Below are 19724 nucleotides of genomic sequence, written 5' to 3'. Positions count from 1 at the left end.
GTTAGGGTTAGGGTTAGGGGACGGGGATGGTTTAGGGTACAGGTTAGTGTACGACAACGGTTTAGGGTGAGCGTACGTGTTAGGGTACGGGTTAGTGTTAGCGTACGGGTTAGGATTAGGGGACGGGTTAGGGTAAGGCTTCGGGTAAGGATTAGGGTTAGGGTTAGGGGACGGGGACTGTTTAGGGGACAGGATAGGGTACGACAATGGTTTAGGGTGAGCGTACGTGTTAGGTTATGGGTTAGTGTTAGCGTACGGTTTAGGATTAGGGGACAGGTTTGTGTGAGGCTTCGGGCAAGTGTTAGGGTTAGGGTTAGGGTTAGGGGACGGGGACGGTTTAGGGGACAGGTTAGGGTACGAAAATTGTTTAGGGTGAGCGTACGTGTTAGGGAAATGGTTAGTGTTAGCGTACGGTTTAGGATTACGGGACAGGTAAGTGTAAGGCTTCGGGTAAAGGATAGGTTTAGGGATAGGGTTAGGGTTAGGGGACGGGGATGGGGACGGTTTAGGGGACAGATTAGGGTACGACAATGGTTTAGGGTGAGCGAACATGTTAGGGTACGGGTTAGTGTTAGCGTACGGGTTAGGTTTAGGCAACGGGCAAGGGTAAGGCTTCATTTAAGGGTTAGGGTTAGGGTTAGGTTTAGGGTTAGGGGACGGGGACGGTTTAGGGGACAGGTTAGGGTACGACAACGGTTTAGGGTGAGCGTACGTGTTAGGGTATGGGTTAGTGTTAGCGTACGGTTAGGATCAGGGGATGGGTTAAGGTAAGGCTTCGGTTAAGGGTTAGGGTTAAGGTTAGGGTTAGGGGATGCAGACGGTTTAGGGGACAAGTTAGGGTACGACAACGCTTTAGGGTGAGCGTACGTGTTTGTGTACGGGTTAGTGTTAGCGTACGGGTTAGGATTAGGGGACGGGTTAGGGTAAGGCTTCGGGTAAGGTTTAGGGTTAGGGTTAGGGTTAGGGTTAGGGGACGGAGACGGTTTAGGGGACAGGTTAGGGTACGACAATGGTTTAGGGTTAGCGTACGTGTTAGGTTACGGGTTAGTGTTAGCGTACGGGTTAGGATTAGGGGATGGCTTAGGGTAAGCCTTCGGGTAAGGTTTAGGGTTAGGGTTAGGGTTAGGGTTAGGGTTAGGGAACGGGGATGGTTTAGGGGACAGGTTAGCGTACGACAATGGTTTAGGGTGAGCGTACGTGTTAGGGCACGGGTTAGTGTTAGCGTACGGTTTAGGATTAGGGGACGTGTTAGTGTGAGGCTTCGGACAAGGGTTAGGGTTAGGGTTAGGGTTAGGGTTAGGGTTAGTGGACGGGGAAAGTTTAGGGGACAGGTTAGGGTACGACAACGGTTTAGGGTGAGCGTACGTCTTAGGGTACGGGTTAGTGTTAGCGTACGGGTTAGGATTAGGGGACGTGTTAGGGTAAGCCTTCGGGTAAGGGTTAGGGTTAGGGTTAGGGTTAGGGGACGGGGACGGGGACGGGGACGGTTTAGGGGACAGGTTAGGATACGACAACGGTTTAGGGTGAGCGTACGTGTTAGGGTACGGGTTAGTGTTAGCGTACGGTTTAGGATTAGGGGACGATTAGGGTAAGGCTTCGGGTAAGGGTTAGGGTTAGGGTAAGGATTAGGGTTACGGTTAGGGGACGGGGACGGTTTAGGGGACAGGTTAGGGTACGACAACGGTTTAGGGTTAGTGTACGTGTTAGGGTACGGGTTAGTGTTATCGTACGGGTTAGGATTAGGGGACAGGTTAGGGTAAGGCTTCGGGTAAGGGTTAGGGTTAGGATTAGGGTTCGGGTTAGTGTAAGGTGACGGGGACGGTTTAGGGGACAGGTTAGAGTACGACAACGGTTTAGGGTGACCGTACGTGTTAGGTTACGGGTTAGTGTTATTGTACAGGTTAGGATTTGTGGACGGGTTATGGTAAGGCTTCGGTTAACGGTTAGGGTTAGGCTTAGGGATAGGGTTAGGTTTACAGTACGGGGACGGTATAGGGGACAGGTTAGGGTTAGGGTTAGGGTCAGCGGACGGGGACGGTTTAGGGGACAGGTTTGGGTACGACAACGGTTTAGGGTGAGCGTACGTGTTAGGGTACCAGTTAGTGTTTGCGTACGGGTTAGGTTTAGGGGACGGCTTAGGGTAAGGCTTCGGGTAAGGGTTAGGGTTAGGGTTAGGGTTAGGTTTAGGTTTAGAGGACGGGGACGGTTTATTGGACAGGTTAGGGTACGACAATTGTTTAGGATGAGCGTACGTGTTAGGGACGGGTTAGTGTTAGCGTATGGGTTAGGATTATGGGACAGGTAAGTGTAAGTCGTCGGGTAAAGGATAGGTTAGGGTTAGGGTTAGGGAACGGGGACGGGGACGGTTTAGGGGACAGGTTAGGGTACGACAACGGTTTAGGGTGAGCGAACATGTTAGGGTACGGGTTAGTGTTAGCGTACGGGTTAGGATTAGGGGACGGGTAAGTGTAAGGCTTCGGTTAAGTGTTAGGGTTAGGGTTAGGGTTAGGGTTAGGGTTAGGGGACGGGGACGGTTTAGGGGACAAGTTAGGGTATGACAACGGTTTATGGTGAGCGTACGTGTTAGGGTACGGGATAGTGTTAGCGTACGGGTTAGGATTAGTGGACGGGTTAGGGTAAGGCTTCGGGTAAGGGTTAGGGTCAGGGTTAGGGTTAGGGTTGGGTTTAGGGGACGGGGACGGTTTAGGGGACAGGTTAGTGTACGACAACGGTTTAGGGTGAGCGTACGTGTTAGCGTATGGGTTAGTGTTAGCGTATGGTTTAGGATTAGGGGAGTGGTTAGGGTGAGGTTTCGGGCAAGGGTTAGGGTTAGGGTTAGGGTTAGGGTTAGGGGACGGGGATGGTTTAGGGGACAGGTTAGTGTACGACAACGGTTTAGGGTGAGCGTACGTGTTAGGGTACGGGTTAGTGTTAGCGTACGGGTTAGGATTAGGGGACGGGTTAGGGTAAGGCTTCGGGTAAGGTTTAGGGTTAGGGTTAGGGTTAGGGTTAGGGTTAGGGGACGGAGACGGTTTATGGGACAGGTTAGGGTACGACAATGGTTTAGGGTGAGCGTACATGTTAGGGTACGGGTTAGTGTTAGCGAACGGTTTAGGTTTAGGGTACGAGTTAGTGTGAGGCTTCGGGCAAGGGTTAGGGTTAGGGTTAGGGGACGGGGACGGTAAAGGGGACAGTTTAGGGTACGACAACGGTTTAGGGTGAGCGTACGTGTTAGGGTACGGGTTAGTGTTAGCGTACGGGTTAGGATTAGGGGACGGGTTAGGGTAACGCTTCGGGAAAAATTTAGGTTTAGGGTTAGGGGATGGGGACGGTTTAGGGGACAGGTTAGGGTACGACAACGATTTAGGGTGAGCGTACGTGTTAGGGTACGGGTTAGTGTTAGCGTACGGGTTAGGATTAGGGGACGGGTTAGGGTAAGGCTTCGGGTAAGGGTTAGGGTTAGGATTAGGGTTAGGGTTAGTGTAAGGGGACGGGGACGGTTTAGGGGACAGGTTAGGGTACGACAACGGTTTAGGGTGAGCGTACGTGTTAGGTTACGGGTTAGTGTTAGCGTACGGGTTAGGATTAGTGGACGGGTTATGGTAAGGCTTCGGTTAAGGGTTAAGGTTAGGGTTAGGGATAGGGTTATGGTTAGGGGACGGGGACGGTTTAGGGGACAGGTTAGGGTACGAAAACGGTTTAGGGTGAGCGTACGTGTTAGGGTACGGGTTAGTGTTAGCGTACCGGTTAGGATTAGGGGACGGGTTAGGGTAAGGCTTCGGGTAAGGGTTAGGGTTAGGGGACGGGGACGGTTTAGGGGACAGATTAGGGTACGACAATGGTTTAGGGTGAGCGTACGTGTTAGTGTACGGGTTAGTGTTAGCGTACGGTTTAGGATTAGGGGATGGGTTAGGGTGAGGCTTCGGGCAAGGGTTAGGTTTAGGGTTAGGGTTAGGAGACGGGGACGGTTTAGGGAACAGGTTAGGGTACGACAACGGTTTAGGGTGAGCGTACGTGTTAGGGTACCGGTTAGTGTTTGCGTACGGGTTAGGATTAGGGGACGGCTTAGGGTAAGGCTTCGGGTAAGGGTTAGGGTTAGGGTTAGGGTTAGGTTTAGAGGACGGGGACGGTTTAGGGGACAGGTTAGGGTACGACAATTGTTTAGGGTGAGCGTACGTGTTAGGGAACGGGTTAGTGTTAGCGTATGGGTTAGGATTACTGGACAGGTAAGTGTAAGGCTTCAGGTAAAGGATAGGGTTAGGGTTAGGGTTAGGGTTAGGGGACGGGGACGGGGACGGTTTAGGGGACAGGTTAGGGTACGAGAATTGTTTAGGGTGAGCGTACGTGTTAGGGAACGGGTTAGTGTTAGCGTACGGGTTAGGATTACGGGACAGGTAAGTGTAAGGCTTCGGGTAAAGGATAGGGTTAGGGTTAGGGTTAGGGTTAGGGGACGGCGACGGGGACGGTTTAGGGGACAGATTAGGGTACGACAACGTTTTAGGGTGAGCGAACATGTTAGGGTACGGGTTAGTGTTAGCGTACGGGTTAGGATTAGGGGACGGGTAAGGGTAAGGCTTCAGTTAAGAGTTAGGGTTAGGGTTAGGGTTAGGGTTAGGGTTAGGGGACGGGGACGGTTTAGGGGACAGGTTAGTGTACGACAACGGTTTAGGGTGAGCGTAGTGTTAGGTTATGGGTTAGTGTTAGCATACGGTTTAGGATTAGGGGAGTGGTTAGGGTGAGGCTTCGGGCAAGGGTTAGGGTTAGGGTTAGGGGACGGGTTAGGGTAAGGCTTCGGGTAAGGGTTAGGGTTAGGGTTAGGTTTAGGGTTAGGGGACGGTTTAGGGGACAGGTTAGGGTATGACAACGGTTTAGGGTGAGCATACGTGTTAGGGTACGGGTTAGTGTTAGCGTACGGGTTAGGATTAGGGGATGGGTTAGGGTAAGGCTTCGGGTAAGGGTTAGGGTTAGGGGACGGGGACGGTTTAGGGGACAGATTAGGGTACTACAATGGTTTAGGGTGAGCGTACGTGTTAGGGTACGGGTTAGTGTTAGCGTACGGTTTAGGATTAGGGGATGGGTTAGGGTGAGGCTTCGGGCAAGGGTTAGGGTTAGGGTTAGGGTTAGGGGACGGGGACGGTTTAGGGGACAGGTTAGGGTACGACAACGGTTTAGGGTGAGCGTACGTGTTAAGGTACTGGTTAGTGTTTGCGTACGGGTTAGGATTAGGGGACGGCTTAGGGTAAGGCTTCGGGTAAGGGTTAGGGTTAGGGTTAGGGTTAGGGTTAGGGTTAGAGGACAGGGACGGTTTAGGGGACAGGTTAGTGTACGACAATTGTTTAGGATGAGCATACGTGTTAGGGAACGGGTTAGTGTTAGCGTATGGGTTAGGATTACGGGACAGATAAGTGTAAGGGTTCGGGTAAAGGATAGGGTTAGGGTTAGGGTTAGGGGACGGGGACGGGGACGGTTTAGGGGACAGATTAGTGTACGACAACGGTTTAGGGTGAGCGAACATGTTAGGGTACGGGTTAGTGTTAGCGTACGGGTTAGGATTAGGGGACGGGTAAGTGTAAGGCTTCGGTTAAGGGTTAGGGTTAGGATTAGGGTTAGGGTTAGGGGACGGGGACGGTTTAGGGGACAAGTTAGGGTACGACAACGGTTTAGGGTGAGCGTACGTGTTAGGGTACGGGTTAGTGTTAGCGTACGGGTTAGGATTAGGGGACGGGTTAGTGTAAGGCTTCGGGTAAGGGTTAGGGTTAGGGTTAGGGTTCTGGTTAGGTTTAGGGGACGGGGACGGTTTAGGGGAGAGGTTAGTGTACGACAACGGTTTAGGGTGAGCGTACGTGTTAGGGTATGGGTTAGTGTTAGCGTACGATTTAGGATTAGGGGAGTGGTTTGGGTGAGGCTTCGGGCAACGGTTAGGGTTAGGGTTAGGGATAGGGTTAGGGTTAGGGGACGGGGACGGTTTAGGGGACACGTCTGTGTACGACAATGGTTTAGGCTGAGCATAAGTGTTAGGGTACGGGTTAGTGTTAGCGTACGGGTTAGGATTAGGGGACAGGTTAGGGTAAGGCTTCGGGTAAGGGTTAGGGTTAGGGTTAGGATTAGGGGTAGGGTTAGGGGACGGGGACGGTTTAGAGGACAGATTAGGGTACGATAACGGTTTAGGGTTAGCGTTCGTGTTAGGGTGCGGGTTAGTGTTAACGTACGGGTTAGGATTAGGGGACGGGTTAGGGTAAGGCTTCGGGTAAGGGTTAGGGTTAGTGTTAGGGTTAGGGGACGGGGACGGTTTAGGGGACAGATTAGGGTACGACAATGTTTTAGGGTGAGCGTACGTGTTAGGGTACGGGTTAGTGTTAGCGTATGGGTTAGGATTAGGGGACAAGTTAGGGTAAGGCTTCGGGTAAGGGTTAGGGTTTGGGTTAGGGTTAGGGGACGGGGACGGTTTAGGGGACAGGTTAGTGTACGAGAACGTTTTATGGTGAGCGTACGTGTTAGGGTATGGGTTAGTGTTAGCGTACGGTTTAGGATTAGGGGAGTGGTTAGGGTGAGGCTTCGGGCAAGGGTTAGGGTTAGCGTTAGGGTTAGGGTTAGGGGACGGGGACGGTTTAGGGGACAGGTTAGTGTACGAGAACGTTTTATGGTGAGCGTACGTGTTAGGGTATGGGTTAGTGTTAGCGTACGGGTTAGGATTAGGGGACGGGTTAGGGTAATGCTTCGGGTAAGGGTTAGGATTATGGTTAGGGTTAGGGTTAGGGTTAGGGGACGGGGACGGTTTAGGGTACAGGGTAGGGTACTACAACGGTTTAGGGTGAGCGTACGTGTTATGGTACGGGTTAGTGTTAGCGTACGGTTTAGGATTATGGGACGGGTTAGGGTAAGGCTTCGGGTAAGATTTAGGGTTAGGGTTAGGGTTAGGGGACGGGGACGGTTTAGGGGACAGGTTAGGCTACCACAACGGTTTACGGTGAGCGTTCGTGTTAGGGTATGGGTTAGTGTTAGCGTATGGGTTAGGATTAGGGGACGGGTTAGGGTAAGGCTTCGGTTAAGGGTTACGTTTAGGGTTAGGGTTAGGGTTAGGGGACGGGGACGGTTTATGGGACAAGTTATGGTTCGACAACGGTTTAGGGTGAGCGTACGTGTTAGGGTACGGCTTAGTGTTAGCGTACGGGTTAGGATTAGGGGACGGGTTAGGGTAAGGCTTCGGGTAAGGGTTAGGGTTACGGTTAGGCTTACGGTTAGGGTTATGGGACAGGGATGGTTTAGGGGACAGGTTAGCGTACCACAATGGTTTAGGGTGAGCGTACGTGTTAGGGCACGGGTTAGTGTTAGCGTACGGTTTAGGATTAGGGGACGGGTTAGTGTGAGGCTTCGGGCAAGGGTTAGGGTTACGGTTAGGGTTAGGTATAGTGGATGGGGACAGTTTAGAGGACAGGTTAGAGTACGACAACGGTTTAGGGTGAGCGTACGTGTTAGGGTACATGTTAGTGTTAGCGTACGGGTTAGGATTAGGGGATGGGTTAGGGTAAGCCTTCGGGTAAGTGTTAGGGTTAGGGTTAGGGTTAGGGGACGGGGATGGTTTAGGGGACAGGTTAGGGTACGACAACGGTTTAGGTTGAACGTAGGTTTTAGGGTATGGGTTAGTGTTAGCGTACGGGTTCGGATTAGGGGACGTGTTAGGGTAAGGCTTCGGGTAAGGGTTAGGGTTAGGGTTAGGGTTAGGGTTAGGGGACGGGGCCGGGGACGGGGATGGTTTAGAAGACAGGTTAGGGTACGACAACGGTTTAGGGTTAGCGTACGTGTTAGGTTACGGGTAGTGTTAGCGTACGGGTTAGGATTAGGGGACGGGTTAGGGTAAGGCTTCGGGTAATGGTTACGAATAGTGTTAGCGTTAGTGTTAGGTGACGGGGACGGTTTAGGGGACAGGTTAGGGTACGACAACGGTTTAGGGTGAGCGTACGTGTTAGGGTACGGGTTAGTGTTAGCGTACGGGTTGGGTTTATGGGACGGGTTAGAGTAAGGCTTCGGGTAAGGGTTAGGGTTAGGCTTAGGGTTAGGGGACGGGGACGGTTTAGGGGACAGGTTAGGGTACGACAATGGTTTAGGGTGAGCGTACGTGTTAGTGTAAGGGTTAGTGTTAGCGTACGGGTTAGGATTAGGGGAGAGATTAGTGTAAGGCTTCGGGTAAGGGTTAGGGTTAGGATTAGGGTTAGGGTTATGGTTTGGGGACTGGGACGGTTTAGGGGACAGGTTAGGGTACAACAACGGTTTAGGGTGAGCGTACGTGTTAGGTTACGGGTTAGTTTTAGCGTACGGGTTAGGATTAGGGGATGGGTTAGGGTAAGGCTTCGGTTAAGTGTTAGGTTAGGGTTAGGGATAGGGTTAGGGTTAGGGGACGGGGACGGTTTAGGGGACAGATTAGGGTACCACAGCGGTTTAGGGTGAACGTACGTGTTAGGGTACGGGTTAGTGTTTGCGTACGGGTTAGGATTAGGGGACTGGTTAGTGTAAGGCTTCGGTTAAGGGTTAGGTTTACGGTTAGGGATAGGGTTAGCGTTAGGGGACGGGGACGGCTTAGGGGACAGGTTAGTGTACGACAGCGGTTTAGGGTGAACGTACGTGTTAGGGTACGTGTTAGTGTTAGCGTACGGGTTAGGATTAGGGGATGCTTTAGGGTAAGACTTCGGGTAAGGGTTAGGGTTAGGTTTAGGGTTAGGGGCCGGGGTCGGTTTAGGGGACAGGTTAGGGTATGACAATGGTTTAGGGTGAGCGTACGTGTTAGGGTACGGGTTAGTGTTAGTATACGGTTTAGGATTAGGGGACGGGTTAGGGTGATGCTTCAGGCAAGGGTTAGTGTTAGGGTTAGGGTTAGGGGACGGGGACGGTTTAGGGGACAGGTTAGGGTACGAGAACGGTTTAGGGTGAGTGTACGTGTTAGGGTACCACTTAGTGTATGGGTACGATTTAGGATTAGGGGACGGGTTAGGGTAAGGCTTCGGGGAAGGGTTAGTTTTAGGGTTAGGGTTAGGGTTAGGGTTAGAGGATGGGGACGGTTTAGGGGACAGGTTAGCGTACGACAACGGTTTAGGGTGATCGTACATGTTAGGGTACCGGTTAGTGTTTGCGTACGGGTTAGGATTAGGGGACGGGTTAGGGTAAGGCTTCAGGTAAGGGTTAGGGTTAGGGTTAGGGTTAGGGTTAGGGTTAGGGTTAGGGTTAGGGTTAGGGGATGGGGACGGTTTTGGGGACAGGTTAGTGCACGACAACGGTTTAGGGTGAGCGTATGTGTTAGGGTATGGGTTAGTATTAGCGTACGGGTTAGGATTATGGGACGGGTTAGGGTAAGGCATCAGGTAAGTGTTAGGGTTAGGGTTAGGGTTAGGGGATGGGGAAGGTTTCGGCGACAAGTTCGGGTACGACAAAGTTTTAGCGTGATCGTACGTGTTAGGGTATGGGTTAGTGTTAGCGTACGGGATAGGATTGGGGACAGGTTAGGGTAAGGCTTCGGGTAAGGGTTAGGGTTAGGGTTAGGGTTAGGGTTAGGGGACCGGGACGGGGACGGTTTAGGGGACAGGCTATAGTACGACAACGGTTTACGGTGCGCGTACGTGTTAGGGTACGGGTTAGTGTTAGCCTATGGGTTAGGATTAGGGGACGGGTTAGGGTAAGGCTTTGGTTAAGGGTTAGGTTTAGGCTTAGGGTTAGGGTTAGGGGACAGGGACGGTTTAGGGGACAAGTTAGGGTACGAAAACGGTTTAGGGTGAGCGTACATGTTAGGGTACGGCTTAGTGTTAGCGTACGGGTTAGGATTAGGGGACGGGCTAGAGTAAGGATTCGTGTAAGGATTAGGGTTACGGTTAGGGTTACGGTTAGAGTTAGGGGACGGGGATGGTTTAGGGGACAGGTTAGCGTATGACAATGGTTTAGGGTGAGCGTACGTGTTAGGGTACGGGTTAGTGTTAGCGTACGGTTTAGGAATAGGGGACGGGTTAGTGTGAGGCTTCGGGCAAGGGTTAGGGTTAGGGTTAGTGTTAGGGTTAGGGTTAGTGGACGGGGACAGTTTAGGGGACAGGTTAGGGTACGACAATGGTTTAGGGTGAGCGTAAGTGTTAGGGTACGGGTTAGTGTTAGCGTATGGGTTAGGATTAAGAGACGGGTTAGTGTTAGGCTTCGGGTAAGGGTTAGGGTTAGGGTTAGGGTTAGGGTTAGGGTTAGGGTTAGAGGACGGGGATGGTTTAGGGGACAGGTGAGGTTACGACAACGGTTTAGGGTGAACGTACGTTTTAGGGTACGGGTTAGTGTTAGCGTACGGGTTAGGATTAGGGGACGGGTTAGGGTAAGGCTTCGGGTAAGGGTTAGGGTTAGGGTTAGGGTTAGGGTTAGGGGACGGGGATGGGGACAGTTTAGGGGACAGGTTAGGATACGACAACGGTTTAGGGTGAGCGTAGGTGTTAGGGTACGGGTTAGTGTTAGCGTACGGTTTAGGATTAGGGGACGGGTTAGTGTAAGGCTTCGGGTAAGGGTTAGGGTTAGGGTTAGGATTAGGCTTAGGAGTAGGGGACGGGGATGGTTTAGAGGACAGGTTAGGGTACGAGAACGGTTTAGGGTTAGCGTACATGTTAGGGTACGGGTTAGTGTTAGCGTACGGGTTAGGATTAGGGGACGGGTTAGGGTAATTCTTCGGGTAAGTGTTAGGGTTAGGGTTAGGGTTAGGGTTAGGGGACGGGGATGGTTTAGGGGACAGGGTAGTGTACGACAACCGTTTAGGGTGAGCGTACGTGTTAGGGTACGGGTTAGTGTTAGCATACGGGTTAGGATTAGGGGACGGGTTAGGGTAAGGCCTCAGGTAAGGGTTAGGGTTAGGGTTAGGGTTAGGGGATGGGGACGGTTTAGGGGACAGGTTAGGGTACGACAATGGTTTAGGGTGAGCGTACGTGTTAGGGTACGGGTTAGTGTTAGGGTTAGGGTTAGGGTTAGGGTTAGGGTAAGGGGACGGGGACGGTTTAGGGGACAGGTTACGGTACGACAATGATTTAGGTTGAGCGTACTTGTTAGGGTACAGGTTAGTGTTAGCGTACGGGTTCAGATTAGGGGAAAGGTTAGGGTAAGGCTTCGGGTAAGGGTTAGTGTTAGGGTTAGGGTTAGGGTTAGGGGATGGGGACGGTTTAGGGGACAGGTTAGGGTACGACAAAGTTTGAGGGTGAGCGTACGTGTTAGTGTATGGGTTTATGTTAACGTACGGGTTCGTATTAGGGGAAGGGTTAGTGTAAGGCTTCGGGTAAGGGTTACGGTTAGGGTTAGGCTTAGGGTTAGGGTTAGGGGACGGGGACGGTTTAGGGGACAGTTTAGGGTACGACAACGGTTTAGGGTGAGCGTACGTGTTAAGGTACAGTTTAGTGTTAGCGTACGGGTTAGGACTAGGGGACGGGTTAGGGTAAGGCCTCAGGTAAGGGTTAGGGTTTGGGTTAGGGTTAGGGGACGGGGACGGTTTAGGGGACAGTTTAGGGTACGACAACGGTTTAGGGTGAGCGCAAGTGTTAGGGTACGGGTTAGTGTTAGCGTACGGGTTAGGATTAGGAGACGGGTTAGTGTTAGGCTTCGGGTAAGGGTTAGGGTTAGGGTTAGGGTTAGGGTTAGGGTTTGGGTTAGGGAAGGGGGACGGTTTAGGGGACAGGTTACGTTTCGACAAAGGTTTAGGGTGAGCGTACGAGTTAGGGTACGGGTTAGTGTTAGTGTACGGGTTAGGAGTAGGGGACGTGTTAGGGTAAGGCTTCGGGTACGGGGTAGGGTTAGGGTTAGGGTTAGGTTTAGGGGATGGGGACGCTTTAGGGGACAGGTTAGGGTACGACAACGGTTGAGGGTGAGCGTACGTGTTAGGGTACGTGTTAGGGTTAGCATACGGGTTAGGACTAGCGGACGGGTTAGGGTAAGGCCTCAGGTAAGGGTTAAGGTTAGGGTTAGTGTTAGGGGACGGGGACGGTTTAGGGGATAGGTTAGGGTACGACAACGGTTTAGGGTGAGCGTAAGTGTTAGGGTACGGGTTAGTGTTAGCGTACGGGTTAGGATTAGGAGACGGGTTAGGGTTACGCTTCAGGTAAGGGTTAGGGTTAGGGTTAGGGTTAGGGTTAGGGTTAGGGTTTGGGTTAGGGGCCGGGGACGGTTTAGGGGACAGTTTACGTTACGACAAAGGTTTAGGGTGAGCGTACGAGTTAGGGTACGGGTTAGTGTTAGTGTACGGGTTAGGACTAGGAGACGGGTTAGTGTAAGGCTTCGGGTAAGGGTTAGGGTTAGGTTTAGGTTTAGGGTTAGGGTTAGGGGACTGGGACGGTTTAGGGGACAGGTTAGGGTACGACAACCGTTTAGGGTGTGCATACGTGTAGGGTACAGTTTAGTGTTAGCGTGCGGGTTAGGATTAGGGGACGGGTTAGGGTAAGGCTTCAGGTAAGGCTTAGGTTTAGGGTTAGGGTTAAGGTTAGGGGACGGGGACGGTTTAGGGGACAAGTTAGTTTACGACAACGGTTTAGGGTGAGCATACGTGTTAGGGTACGGGTTAGTGTAAGCGTACGGGTTAGAATTAGGGGACGGGTTAGGGAAAGGCTTCGGGTAAGGGTTAGGGTTAGGGTTAGGGTTAGGGTTAGGGTTAGGGTTGGGGTTATGGGACGGGGACAGTTTAGGGGAAAGGTTAGGGTATGACAACGGTTTAGGGTCAGCGTACGTGTTAGGGTACGGGTTAGTGTTAGCGTACGGGTTAGGATTAGGGGATGGGTTAGGGTAAGGCTTCGGGTAAGGGTTAGGGTTAGGGTTAGGGTTAGGGTAAGGGTTAGGGGAAGGGGACGGTTTAGGGGACAAGTTAGTTTACGACAACGGTTTAGGATGAGCGTTCGTGTTAGGGTACGGGTGTTAGCGTACGGGTTAGGATTAGGGGACGGGTTAGGGTAAGGCTTCGGGTAAGGGTTAGGGTTAGGTTTAGGGTTAGGGTTAGGGTTAGGGGATGGGGACGGTTTAGGGGACAAGTTAGTTTACGACAACGGTTTAGGGTGAGCGTACGTGTTAGGGTACGGGTTAGTGTTAGCGTAAGGGTTAGGATTAGGGACGGGTTAGGGTAAGGCTTCGGGTAAGGTTTAGGGTTAGGGTTATGCTTAGGGTTAGGGTTAGCGGACGGGGACGGTTTTGGGGATATGTTAGTGTACGACAACGGTTTAGGGTGACCGTACGTGTTAGGGTATGGGTTAGTGTTAGCGTACGGGTTAGCATTAGGGGACGGGTTAGGGTAAGGCTTCGGGTAAGGGTTAGGGTTAGGGTTAGGGTTAGGGTTAGGGTTAGGGGACGGGGATGGTTTAGGGGACAGGGTAGGGTACGACAACCGTTTAGGGTGAGCGTACGTGTTAGGGTACGGGTTAGTGTTAGCATACGGGTTAGGATTAGGGGAAGGGTTAGGGTAAGGCCTCAGGTAAGGGTTAGGGTTAGGGTTAGGGTTAGGGGATGGGGACGGTTTAGGGGACAGGTTAGGGTACGACAATGGTTTAGGGTGAGCGTACGTGTTAGGGTACGGGTTAGTGTTAGGGTTAGGGTTAGGGTTAGGGTTAGGGTAAGGGGACGGGGACGGTTTAGGGGACAGGTTACGGTACGACAATGATTTAGGTTGAGCGTACTTGTTAGGGTGCAGGTTAGTGTTAGCGTACGGGTTCAGATTAGGGGAAAGGTTAGGGTAAGGCTTCGGGTAAGGGTTAGTGTTAGGGTTAGGGTTAGGGTTAGGGGATGGGGACGGTTTAGGGGACAGGTTAGGGTACGACAAAGGTTGAGGGTGAGCGTACGTGTTAGTGTATGGGTTTATGTTAACGTACGGGTTCGTATTAGGGGAAGGGTTAGTGTAAGGCTTCGGGTAAGGGTTACGGTTAGGGTTAGGCTTAGGGTTAGGGTTAGGGGACGGGGACGGTTTAGGGGACAGTTTAGGGTACGACAACGGTTTAGGGTGAGCGTACGTGTTAAGGTACAGTTTAGTGTTAGCGTACGGGTTAGGACTAGGGGACGGGTTAGGGTAAGGCCTCAGGTAAGGGTTAGGGTTTGGGTTAGGGTTAGGGGACGGGGACGGTTTAGGGGACAGTTTAGGGTACGACAACGGTTTAGGGTGAGCGCAAGTGTTAGGGTACGGGTTAGTGTTAGCGTACGGGTTAGGATTAGGAGACGGGTTAGTGTTAGGCTTCGGGTAAGGGTTAGGGTTAGGGTTAGGGTTAGGGTTAGGGTTTGGGTTAGGGAAGGGGGACGGTTTAGGGGACAGGTTACATTTCGACAAAGGTTTAGGGTGAGCGTACGAGTTAGGGTACGGGTTAGTGTTAGTGTACGGGTTAGGAGTAGGGGACGTGTTAGGGTAAGGCTTCGGGTACGGGGTAGGGTTAGGGTTAGGGTTAGGTTTAGGGGATGGGGACGCTTTAGGGGACAGGTTAGGGTACGACAACGGTTGAGGGTGAGCGTACGTGTTAGGGTACGTGTTAGGGTTAGCATACGGGTTAGGACTAGCGGACGGGTTAGGGTAAGGCCTCAGGTAAGGGTTAAGGTTAGGGTTAGTGTTAGGGGACGGGGACGGTTTAGGGGATAGGTTAGGGTACGACAACGGTTTAGGGTGAGCGTAAGTGTTAGGGTACGGGTTAGTGTTAGCGTACGGGTTAGGATTAGGGGACGGGTTAGGGTAAGGCTTCGGGTAAGGGTTAGGGTTAGGGTTAGGGTTAGGTTTAGGGTTAGGGGATGGGGAAGGTTTAGGGGACAGGTTAGGGTACGACAACGGTTTAGGGTCAGCGTACGTGTTAGGGTACGGGTTAGTGTTAGCGTACGGGTTAGGATTAGGGGACAGGTTAGGGTAAGGCTTCGGGTAAAGGTTAGGGTTAGGGGTAGGGTTAGGGTTAGGGTTAGGGGACGGGGATGGTTTAGGGGACAGTTTAGGGTACGACAACGGTTTAGGGTGAGCGTACGTGTTAGGGTACGGGTTAGTGTTAGCGTACGGGTTAGGAGTAGGGGACGGGTTAGGGTAAGGCTTCGGGTAAGGGTTAGGGTTAGGGTTAGGGTTACGGGACGGGGATGGTTTAGGGGACAGGTTAGCGTACGACAATGTTTTAGGGTCAGCGTACGTGTTAGGGTATGGGTTAGTGTTAACGTACGGGTTAGGATTAGGGGACGGGTTAGTGTAAGGTTTCGGGTAAGGGTTAGGGTTAGGGTTAGGGTTAGGGTTAGGGTTAGGGGATGGGGACGGTTTAGGGTACAATTTAGTTTACGACAACGGTTTAGGGTGAGCGTACGTGTTAGGGTACGGGTTAGTGTAAGCGTAAGTGTTAGGATTAGGGGACGGGTTAGGGTAAGGCTTCGGGTAACGGTTAGGGTTGGGGTAGGGTTAGGGTTAGGGTTAGGGGACTGGGAAGGTTTAGGGGACAGGGTAGGGTACGACAACTGTTCAGGGTGAGCGTACATGTTAGGGTAAGGGTTAGTGTTAGCGTACAGGTTAGGATTAGGGGACGGGTTAGTGTAAGGCTTCGGGTAAGTGTTAGGGTTAGGGTTAGGGTTAGGGTTCGGGTTACGGGATGGGGACTGTTTAGGGGACAAGTTAGTTTACGACAACGGTGTAGGGTGAGCGTACGTGTTAGGGTACGGGTTAGTGTTAGCGTACGGGTTAGGATTAGGGGACGGTTTAGTGTAAGGCTTCGGGTAAGAGTTAGGGTTAGGGTTAGGGTTAGGGTTAGGGGATGGGGACGGTTTAGGGGACAAGTTAGTTTACGACAACGGTTTAGGGTGAGCGTACGTGTTAGGGTACGGTTTAGTGTTAACGTACGGTTTAGAATTAGGGTACGGGTTAGGGTAAGGCTTCGGTTTAGGGTTAGGGTTAGGGTTAGGGTTAGGATTAGGGTTGGGGTTATGGGACGGGGACAGTTTAGGGGAAAGGTTAGGGTACGACAACGGTTTAGGGTCAGCGTACGTGTTAGGGTACGGGTTAGTGTTAGCGTACGGGTTAGGATTAGGGGACGGGTTAGGGTAAGGCTTCGGGTAAGGGTTAGGGTTAGGGTTAGGGTTAGGGTTAGGGTTAGGGGATGGGGACGGTTTAGGGGACAAGTTAGTTTACGACAACGGTTTAGGGTGAGCGTACGTGTTAGGGTACGGGTTAGTGTTAGCGTAAGGGTTAGGATTAGGGGACGGGTTAGGGTAAGGCTTCGGGTAACGGTTAGGGTTGGGGTAAGGTTAGGTTTAGGGTTGGGGACGGAGAAGGTTTAGGGGACAGGTTAGGGCACGACAACGGTTTAGGGTGAGCGTACGTGTTAGGGTATGGGTTACTGTTAGCGTACGGGTTAGGATTAGAGGACGGGTTAGGGTAAGGCTTCGGGTAAGGGTTAGGGTTAGGGGTAGGGTTAGGGTTAGGGGATGGGGACGGTTTAGGGGACAAGTTAGTTTACGACAACGGTTTAGGGTGAGCGTACGTGTTAGGGTATGGGTTAGTGTTAGCGTAAGGGTTAGGATTAGGGGACGGGTTAGGGTAAGGCTTCGGGTTACGGTTAGGGTTAGGGGTAGGGTTAGGGTTAGGGTTAGGGGACGGTGAAGGTTTAGGGGATAGGTTAGGGTACGACAACGGTTTAGGGTGAGCGTACGTGTTAGGGTAAGGGTTAATGTTAGCGTACGGGTTAGGATTAGGGGACGGGTTAGGGTAAGGCTTCGGGTAAGGGTTAGGTTTATGGTTAGGCTTAGGGTTAGGGTTAGGGGACGGGGATGGTTTACGGGATAGGTTAGGGTACGACAACAGTTTATTGTGAGCGTATGTGTTAGGGTACGGGTTAGTGTTAGCGTACGGGTTAGGATTAGGGGACGGGTTAGGGTAAGGCTTCGGGTAAGGGTTAGGGTTAGGGTTAGGGTTAGGGTTAGGGTTAGAGGACGGGGATGGTTTAGGGGACAGGTTAGTGTACGACAACGGTTTAGGGTGAGCGTACGTGTTAGGGTACGGGTTAGTGTTAGCGTATGGGTTAGGATTAGGGGACGGGTTAGGGTAAGGCTTCGGGTAAGGGTTAGGGTTAGGGTCAGGGTTAGGGGACGGGGACGGTTCACGGGACAGGTTAGGGTACGACAATGGTTTAGGGTAGGCGTACGTGTTAGGGTACGGGTTAGTGTTAACGTACGGGTTAGGATTAGGGGACGGGTTAGTGTAAGGCTTCGGGTAAGGGTTAGGGTTAGGTTTAGGGTTAGGGTTAGGGTTAGGGTTATGGCACAGGGATAGTTCAGGGGACAGGTTAGGGCACGACAACGGTTTAGGGTCAGCGTACGTGTTAGGGTACGGGTTAGTGTTAGCGTACGGGTTAGGATTAGGGGACGGGTTAGCGTAAGGCTTCGGGTAAGTGTTAGGGTTAGGGTTAGGGTTAGGGTTAGGGGATGGGGACGGTTTAGGGGACAAGTTAGTTTACGACAACGGTTTAGGTTGAGCGTACGTGTTAGGGTACGGGTTAGTGTTAGCGTATGGGTTAGGATTAGGGGACGGGTTAGGGTAAGGCTTCGGGTAAGGGTTAGGGTTAGGGTTAGGGTTAGGGTTAGGGTTAGGGGATGGGGACGGTTTAGGGGACAAGTTAGTTTACGACAACGGTTTAGGTTGAGCGTACATGTTAGGGTACGGGTTAGTGTTAGCGTAAGGGTAAGGATTAGGGGACGGGTTAGGGTAAGGCTTCGGGTAACGGTTAGGGTTAGGGGTAGGGTTAGGTTTAGGGTTAGGTGACGGGGAAGGTTTAGGGGACAGGTTAGGGTACGACAACGGTTTAGGGTGAGCGTACGTGTTAGGGTACGGGTTAGTGTTAGCGTACGGGTTAGGAGTAGGGGACGGGTTAGGGTAAGGCTTCGGGTAAGGGTTAGGGTTAGGGTTAGGGTTACGGGACGGGGATGGTTTAGGGGACAGGTTAGCGTACGACAATGGTTTAGGGTCAGCGTACATGTTAGGGTATGGGTTAGTGTTAACGTACGGGTTAGGATTAGGGGACGGGTTAGTGTAAGGTTTCGGGTAAGGGTTAGGGTTAGGGTTAGGGTTAGGGTTAGGGTTAGGGGATGGGGACGGTTTAGGGTACAAGTTAGTTTACGACAACGGTTTAGGGTGAGCGTACGTGTTAGCGTACGGGTTAGTGTAAGCGTAAGTGTTAGGATTAGGGGACGGGTTAGGGTAAGGCTTCGGGTAACGGTTAGGGTTGGGGTAGGGTTAGGGTTAGGGTTAGGGGACTGGGAAGGTTTAGGGGACAGGGTAGGGTACGACAACTGTTTAGGGTGAGCGTACATGTTAGCGTACGGGTTAGGATTAGGGGATGGGTTAGGGTAAGGCTTCGGGTAAGTGTTAGGGTTAGGGTTAGGGTTAGGGTTCGGGTTACGGGACGGGGACAGTTTAGGGGACAGGTTAGGGTACGACAACGGTTTAGGGTCAGCGTACATGTTAGGGTACGGGTTAGTGTTAGCGTACGGGTTAGGATTACGGGACGGGTTATGGTAAGGCTTCGGGTAAGGGTTAGGGTTAGGGTTAGGGTTAGGGTTAGTGTTAGGGGATGGGGACGGTTTAGGGGACAAGTTAGTTTATGACAACGGTTTAGGGTGAGCGTACGTGTTAGGGTATGGGTTAGTGTTAGCGTACGGGTTAGTATTAGGGGACGGGTTAGTGTAAGGCTTCGGGTAAGGGTTAGGGTTAGGGTTAGGCTTAGGGTTAGGGTTATGGGACGGGGACAGTTTAGGGGATAGATTAGGGTACGACAACAGTTTATTGTGAGCTTACGTGTTAGGGTACGGGTTAGTGTTAGCATACAGGTTAGGATTAGGGGACGGGTTAGGGTAAGGCTTCGGGTAAGGGTTAGGGTTAGGGTTAGGGTTAGGGTTAGGGTTAGAAGACGGGGATGGTTTAGGGGACAGGTTAGGGTACGACAACGGTTTATGGTGAGCGTACGTGTTAGGGTACGGTTTAGTGTTAGCGTACGGGTTAGGATTAGGGGACGGGTTAGGGTAAGGCTTCGGGTAAGGGTTAGGGTTAGGGTTAGGGTTAGGGGACGGGAACGGTTTAGGGGACAGGTTAGGGTACGACAATGGTTTACGTTCAGCGTAAGTGTTAGGGTATGGGTTAGTGTTAACGTACGGGTTAGGATTAGGGGACGGGTTAGTGTAAGGCTTCGGGTAAGTGTTAGGGTTAGGGTTAGGGTTAGGGTTAGGGTTAGGGGATGGGGACGGTTTAGGGGACAAGTTAGTTTACGACAACGGTTTAGGGTGAGCATACGTGTTAGGGTACGGGTTAGTGTTAGCGTACGGGTTAGGATTAGGGGACGGGTGAGGGTAAGGCTTCGGGTAAGGGTTAGGGTTAGGTGTAGGGTTAGGGTTAGGGGTCGGGGACGGTTTAGGGGACAGGTTAGGGCACGACAACGGTTTAGGGTTAGCGTACGTGTTAGGGTACAGGTTAGTGTTAGCGTACGGGTTAGGATTAGGGGACGGGTTAGGGTTAGGCTTCGGGTAAGGTTTAGGGTTAGGGTTAGGGTTAGGGTTAGGGTTATGGCACGGGGACATTTTAGGGGACAGGTTAGGGTACGACAACGGTTTAGGGTCAGCGTACATGTTAGGGTACGGGTTAGTGTTAGCGTACGGGTTAGGATTACGGGACGGGTTATGGTAAGGCTTCGGGTAAGGGTTAGGGTTAGGGTTAGGGTTAGGGTTAGTGTTAGGGGATGGGGACGGTTTAGGGGACAAGT

Source organism: Phocoena phocoena, chromosome 20, assembly GCF_963924675.1.
Source record: "Phocoena phocoena chromosome 20, mPhoPho1.1, whole genome shotgun sequence".
NCBI classification, from domain to species: Eukaryota; Metazoa; Chordata; class Mammalia; order Artiodactyla; family Phocoenidae; genus Phocoena; species Phocoena phocoena.
This window is presented reverse-complemented; position numbering follows the sequence as displayed.